Source organism: Simochromis diagramma, unplaced genomic scaffold (genome assembly GCF_900408965.1).
Source record: "Simochromis diagramma unplaced genomic scaffold, fSimDia1.1 OVJJ01000816.1, whole genome shotgun sequence".
In the NCBI taxonomy this organism is placed as follows: Eukaryota; Metazoa; Chordata; class Actinopteri; order Cichliformes; family Cichlidae; genus Simochromis; species Simochromis diagramma.
Window position 1 is genome coordinate 8,576,908 of NW_024386908.1, and position 6,667 is coordinate 8,583,574.

General features: G+C 41.8%; 1 protein-coding gene and 1 non-coding gene across 8 annotated transcripts in view; one reads left to right on the top strand and one right to left on the bottom strand.

Annotated features, from left to right (window-relative positions):
* wnt5b (wingless-type MMTV integration site family, member 5b) overlaps positions 1-4,874 on the bottom strand; it is an 89,872-nt gene extending 84,998 nt beyond the window's left edge. For 4 of the 7 annotated variants that reach the window (XM_040035260.1, XM_040035259.1, XM_040035257.1 and 1 more), the window contains exon 1: positions 3,270-4,873. The gene's annotated coding sequence lies outside the window, so the exon portion shown is untranslated. Of the gene's footprint in view, positions 1-3,269 lie in introns of all 7 variants that reach the window. The other 3 variants (XM_040035255.1, XM_040035256.1, XM_040035254.1) reach the window with 1 other exon arrangement.
* Positions 62-134, top strand: trnak-cuu. Its single transcript has one exon. It is a non-coding gene; the product is annotated as a tRNA-Lys (tRNA).
* Positions 4,875-6,667: the final 1,793 nt, after the last annotated feature.

A 6,667-nucleotide genomic window follows, 5' to 3' on the forward strand; every position in this document is an offset into this window, starting at 1 on the left:
ATAATATCACTGTAATGTCATATTACAATCAGTCACAGCATGTGTGTGCATCATGCATGCAGCCCGGCTAGCTCAGTCGGTAGAGCATGAGACTCTTAATCTCAGGGTCGTGGGTTCGAGCCCCACGTTGGGCGCAAGATTTTTCTCAAGTCAATGGAAAAACATGTACTTCCGTGAGATCATGTGCACACAGCTAATGTGGCAAATCATGCTAATATGCATTTCACACCTCTCATAAATGAGGAATTTTCGGATGAAAAAATAGTTTTTGCTAATATTTTATAGGGCATTTATTTTACAATACAAAGCAACTTTGTTAAAAAAAAAAGTGTCACTCGGTTCGCGACACAATTCGTTTTTAAATTTTAAAAGAGTAAGTTGCAAACCTCTTCACTGAAATCAAAAATACATCAGGGGAGGACTGGAGGGTTACACACTGAGAAGAATTCCAAAGATTCAATACAGCCAATCAGAAATAAGAGTTTAAAACAGCAGCTCTTCAGCTAGAGAGCCGAAGAGGCCATCCTCTTCAAACTGACCACCATCTGTGTGTGAGAGAGAGTCCAACTTAGTCATTAGTGCTCCTGGAAGGCTGAAATACACACACGTGTGTCACGTAACACACTGAGTGCAGACAATCCATTCAAAAACTTAAATTTGATTATTTTCACTTTACATGAATCACATGTTTGAACAGCCACTTTAATGAAATATTCCCAATTCCTATTCCCAAATCTACTGCTTCTGAACACGTGGGACACACACAAACACACACAGACCTTCTTGAATGACCTTGAGGACCCATTTGTGCTTGCAGACAAGCCATCTTCTCAAATGTCTAGTGCGGAGACAAATACACATACTCACTTACTCCCCTTCCCTAATTACCGAGTCCCAGGGGATGAGACACTCAAGAGGCGCTTCAGTTAAAAAAAAAGGTCTTTCTCACCAGTTAGAGGGCAGACAGGCGGAGAGAGGTAAATGAATGAGAAGATGTTCAGAATACAGATTTGCTGGCACCCAAGTATATTTTAACTGCTCCACAGTTTCCACATGTTACTGTTGCATAAAATCGGGTGAGTCTAAAAGTCTGGTTCACTGCTCACCAAACCCAAACCAAACCCAAGTTGAGAACATGAAGAAAAGTAAGAATAGATGAGGCACGTGAAAATGAAGGTCCTGAGTGAAACAGTGAGGGGGATGGAAGAGAAAGAACAGAAGTTGACTGAGACGGGAGGGCGGAGGAAGAGAGATTATCTCTCTCTAATGGCTAACTTGTTGACAGCAACACTTTTCAGCACCCCTATCTACACATCTAATGTTACTATCTATCCTGAAACACACACACACACAGAGGCACACACATGCACACACACACCACCTCTCCTCTTGCAAGGTTTATCAGCCCGGCTGTCGGCTCGGGCCACATTTCATGTGGGTTTCGGATTTTAAAACCATGAGAAACACAAAGTGAGCCGGAGACGTCACTGCCAGAGACGACCTCGACATTCTCTCAGCTCGTCTGCAGCCATAACATCGTCGAACATGAATCTGATCTGAGCCCGCTTTCAGATTCCAGGCAGACGGTTAAAAAAAAAACTCATCATCCTCTGCTAGGTCACCTTCTTGCAAACATGTCTCGGTTACAACACCAAGCTGCATTTGTCACCAGTTAATTTAACTTGTCTTTATAAATGATAATAAACTGCTTTTGGCTGCTCCATTATTCACAAGGGGTCGCCACAGCGGATGGATGTGTCTGATTTGGCAGATTTTTTTAGGCTGGATGTCCTTCGTGACACAACCCCAAAGGTGGACATGTGAGAGTTTGAGGATTTATCTTCTCTCTTTTTCCTTTAAACAGAAATGTGCCACAATTGATTCTGCTGAAATATGAGTATGAATTTATTTCTGTTTTGTAAGGAATGAAAAAGACACATCAGCCTCAATAACACTGCTAGACTATACAGCTAAAGTTTAAGGAGTTTATTATGAGAGAACACTTAATGGATATTAAAGTTATCCATGAATTTGGGATGAAAGTGTATGTGAAGAACTAGACAATAAGGTTAACCCAGATGCTATTCTTTATGTTAAACGGTTTACTTTTCCCATTGTTAGTGGTCAACAGTCACCATAAAAACTTGAAAGTGCATAGGTCAGTGAGTGTCTCATTAACATGAACACACACAGAAACTTCTACATAAGGACACAAGAATCCATATTATCAAGACATTTAGATACACTTTCATGGTGCTACGGAACATTTAGATCTCACTAATGAACAATCCACCCTTTATAGACACAAAAAAGATAATTTTTTAATCATCATAGCGAAAATATAGAGAGTTGCGTGTCCTGTTTTTACCATTTCATCTCCACTTTATTCTCAAAGGCTAGAAAACTTGGATAGTCTGCTATGGTTTCCCATTTCGATGCATTTTTACCTGCTGATTGCACAGCTGGTCTCGAAAATACAGCTGTGACACTAAATTCAGAGGCCACAAACTGTATCATAAGGTAGATATTCAGTCAAAAAAGAAAAAGAAAAAATAACATTCCAGCTGGTACATCCAAGACTTTCGCGCAAAATAGGGAGAGACTCCTGGTTCAGTGAGTTTTACGCTGGGCAGCAAAATGAAATGGTGAACCAACATTCCCTCACAGTTACAGTCGGACTTAGATGCCATCCAGTCCTCTGGTCCAGATGAAGGCAGAGCAATTTCTCTAAACTGAGAGAAACATTTGTGCAACATTTCGACCAAAATAGTTCTGGTCTGCACCGCAGAGCGAGAGGGCTGCCTTCATTTGGGCCGACGGGGTTGGCACATGCACAAACGCAGAAACAGACACACTCTGCATTTCACCACTGTCATGTGCAAGCCAAATTCAATGAAATAAGCCCATTCTGCAAGTAGACTGTGACAACGGAAACATCGAGGGGACAAAAAGTTCAAATGGAACAAAGTCCCAAATGTTTTCACACTGACTTCAGATGTCCTGTTCAGAGAGCGCAGGAACGGCGAGATTTCAAGTTCAGATCTATGATTTGAAAACCACATCCACTCTTGCAAAGTTTGAGTTTTAAAGTTTCCTCATCTTGTGGGACAAAGATCAAAGTCAGAAAAGAAACATGACACTGTAAAACTATCAGAAGTCATGGCACAATCACTGAAAAGTTAAATCACACACCTCAAATCCACCGCTAACATTCCCATTGTGTACTTTGTGTTATCACCTCGTAAAGTATTTAAAACGAATGCTCTTACCTGGTGTGTTGTGCTGGATTAACGTCGTTGATCGGTTGTCCAAGAAAACTTTCTCCACCCACCATCAGAAGCGCTAACGACCGAAAATTGTTACTCTCTGTCCGGTTGGGAAAGTGCAGACAGATCGCTGTTTTCAATGGAAGGAGATATCCCGTTCGGGAAGATCCCACAGCAGCACACTTCACAGTCTGACTTTCACTCCTCGATGTCACACGAAAGTCGTTGTTTGAGTAAAGAAAGAGCAAAAGAACAAAGGAAAAAAGTTGATTTGTGGGAATGTACAGAGGTTTGCGACTGACAGTATCCAGAAGTCCCGACAGAAAAGAGTGGCACTCGCTGCGCTGTGAGCTGTGCTCTCAGCAACAGGTGTCAGAAATAAAGTGAGATTTTTTTCACGGCCATCACAAGTTTCCAAACACTCTCCAACTAATTACGCACGCAGGGAAAAGGGGAGGAGGAGGAGGAGAAGGTGGTGGTGGGGAGGAGGGAAGCAGAGGGGAGGGTGCTCCGCAAAGTTTTTACGCGTCGAGAAACAGAAGGAGAAGTGGAATGAAACAATAGAGCCCAGAGCGCGCGCTCTCTCTCCCTCCTCAACAACTGCGCTTATGTGAAAACTGCCCGCCTGGCCACCGGAGGAGAAAAGGAGACAGAGGCGTAAAAGAGGGAAAGGAGGTCGTTTTACACAGAATGAGAAGGAAAGATTCGCCTCTTTGAGAGTGTTTTTAACCAATGGGTCTCCATTTGGAGTCCATTAAACTCATAGCCTTTAAAACAGGGCTTTTACCCCTGAGTCTGGCCCCTCTCGCTATATTCTTACAAATAAACTTCACTGCAGTGAGTTTATAGGGCGAAAACTGTTGTTGGGTCAGCTATCTGATTGCGTTTCAATTTTAAAGGACTGTGTTTTATCAGACTGTGTGCACAACATTAACGTCACTTCAAATAAAAAATGATTGATCAATCAATGTAAAACACCCGGCTTTTCAAACTCCCGACAGAGTTGAGTGAAAGTCAGCTCCCGATCTGTGCAGCGGACTCAAGAGTTTTTGCAGTACCGCAGGTTGTTACTGAAGTCATTTTTTGATGGCACAGGACTCTGGTAATTTTCGATCTTAAATAATTTTTATTTACTAAGAGGCAGGCATAAAGAAAGCACTTCTACAAGTAGAAAACATAGCAGCACGCCAAATCCAGCTTTATCTTACGGGAAAATACATTTAATAGCATAAAAGGTGTTGTGCCAAAAAGGGTACCCGATGTTTATCTGTGTGTTCTTTGTGTAATGTCTCTGCTTATAACGGTAAATAGATTATTATCAACAAACAGATATATATAAAAGTTATTATACCTGCTTTATAATACAATTAAAAAGTCAATTTTTGGCTACTTGAAATATTTTTCTAGAACTGTTATGTTTGTACAGTTTCTGCTGCCCTCTTGGTCAGATCTTTCTTAAAAAATTTGATATTTTTAACCTTTCAATTACACTCTTTACCTGGGTAAATAAATCCATCCATTCATTTTCTTCCGCTTATCCGGGGCTGGGTTGGGAGGGCAGCAGCCCAAGCAGAGAAGCCCAGACCTCCTTCTCCCCAGCCACCTCCTCCAGCTTGTCCAGGAGAACACCAAGGCGTTCCCAGGCCAGCCGAGAGATATAATCTCTCCAGCATGTCCTGGGTCTGCCCCGGGGTCTCCTCCCAGTGGGACATGCCCGGAAAACCTCACCCATGAGGCGCCCAAGAGGCATCCTTGTCAGATGCCCGAACCACCTCAACTGGTTCCTTTCACTGTGGAGGAGCAGCGGCTCTACTCCGAGCCCCTCCTGAATGCCCGAACTTCTCACCCATCTCTAATTGGGTGAGAAGAAGGGAGAGGCCAGCCACCCTTCGGAGGAAGCCCAACGAGAGGATAAATAAAGGTTATACAAAAGTCGCTTTTAAAAAACTGATGGCAGCTCCTACAGGAATGTTATTTGTGGCTCAAAATGACCCGATATCAATCATGAAAGATATGTTTGACACATGCTTCACAGATTATAGGCCAACAAGTCATTTACAACAGTTTAAATACAGGCAAACACTTTTTGGCACGGCACTCTGGATACATTGTCATGATTATCCCATTTATACTGCAGACCTAATCTGCTCTGGAGAAGGTTAAGTCTGGAGATGACCAATCAGTTCTCTGGAAAATTGCATCGTAATTACTGGAAGATTAGTCAGACATCTAGTAAGAGGGTAAGTAGGGGTAAGGGTAAATTCTTAGACTATCAGCTTTATTTCTTGATTTTTCCTCCTGGTACCTGCAAACAATTTTACAACTCTCTATTATTCTATATGCCTCAATATATAATCCTAAAACGTGGCTTATACCGGTGGACCTTCTATCAAATTTTTCAAGCGCATAATTCCATGTTTTAATTTTGTTCTACTTGTTCTTTACTTGCTCTCAGACCATTAAACACCACTGGGGTTGCAGATGAAAGAATAAGAATGCAAACTTTATCATGCACATCCAGATATAACCTTAACTCACACGGTCAGCATTTCATGCGGCCTTGTCTCCCTGCTTCAAACAGTATAAACTTCAGTCTTTTTTTATAAAATCAGCTGCTCTGCTGCCAGTCGACTTATCCATGTCTGTGACTAGTCAGCCGCTGCAACACTGCCCTATTCGTCTGAATGGACTTGCAACTAAACTGATAAACCCTGGGTTAACTTATTCAGGTAATAACCACATTCATGTGACCAGTCGGCCTGACTGCCAGCATTAGGGTGAGTGAAACGAGTTAACAGAAGAACTTGCTACCCAGTACAGAGCCCAGGACGTCCAAGGTCAAATGTACCAGAGACAAAACAGGTCTTTTATTTTAGCAGATAACAGAATGTCACAGAGCAAAAGCTAGGATAGCCCCTCGACAGGTCAACAGTCCATTATATAGCTGGGCATTAACATACGCCACCTAAAAAGCATGCTACAAGAAGATGTGTGTGTGTGTCCCTCTAACTCATGGTTCTAATCAACATTCGAAACAGATTCATAGCCCAAAGCAACGTGTGAAACCAGAGGGGTTAGTGAGCAATCTTTAACTTAAAGTCAGAGTTGTCTGTGTCAGGAAAGTGGTTCTCTTATTACCGAGGTAAATCACCATGGTTACTCATACTCAACCTGCTCGGGAGCAGGTTATGTTTCAGTTTAGAGCGCCACATTTTCACTGATTCTTTTATTTACAGCCTGTTTTAAGTGTAGATTGTCGACTGGGGGAAGGTTTATTAATGTTTATTAATAAAATGTTAATTTTATACAAATATATAAAAAAAATATATAAATATATAAATGTTGGATCTAATCTGCTGCTAAGGGTATCTTACACTGCTGGAATAGTAGAGCACAGATTA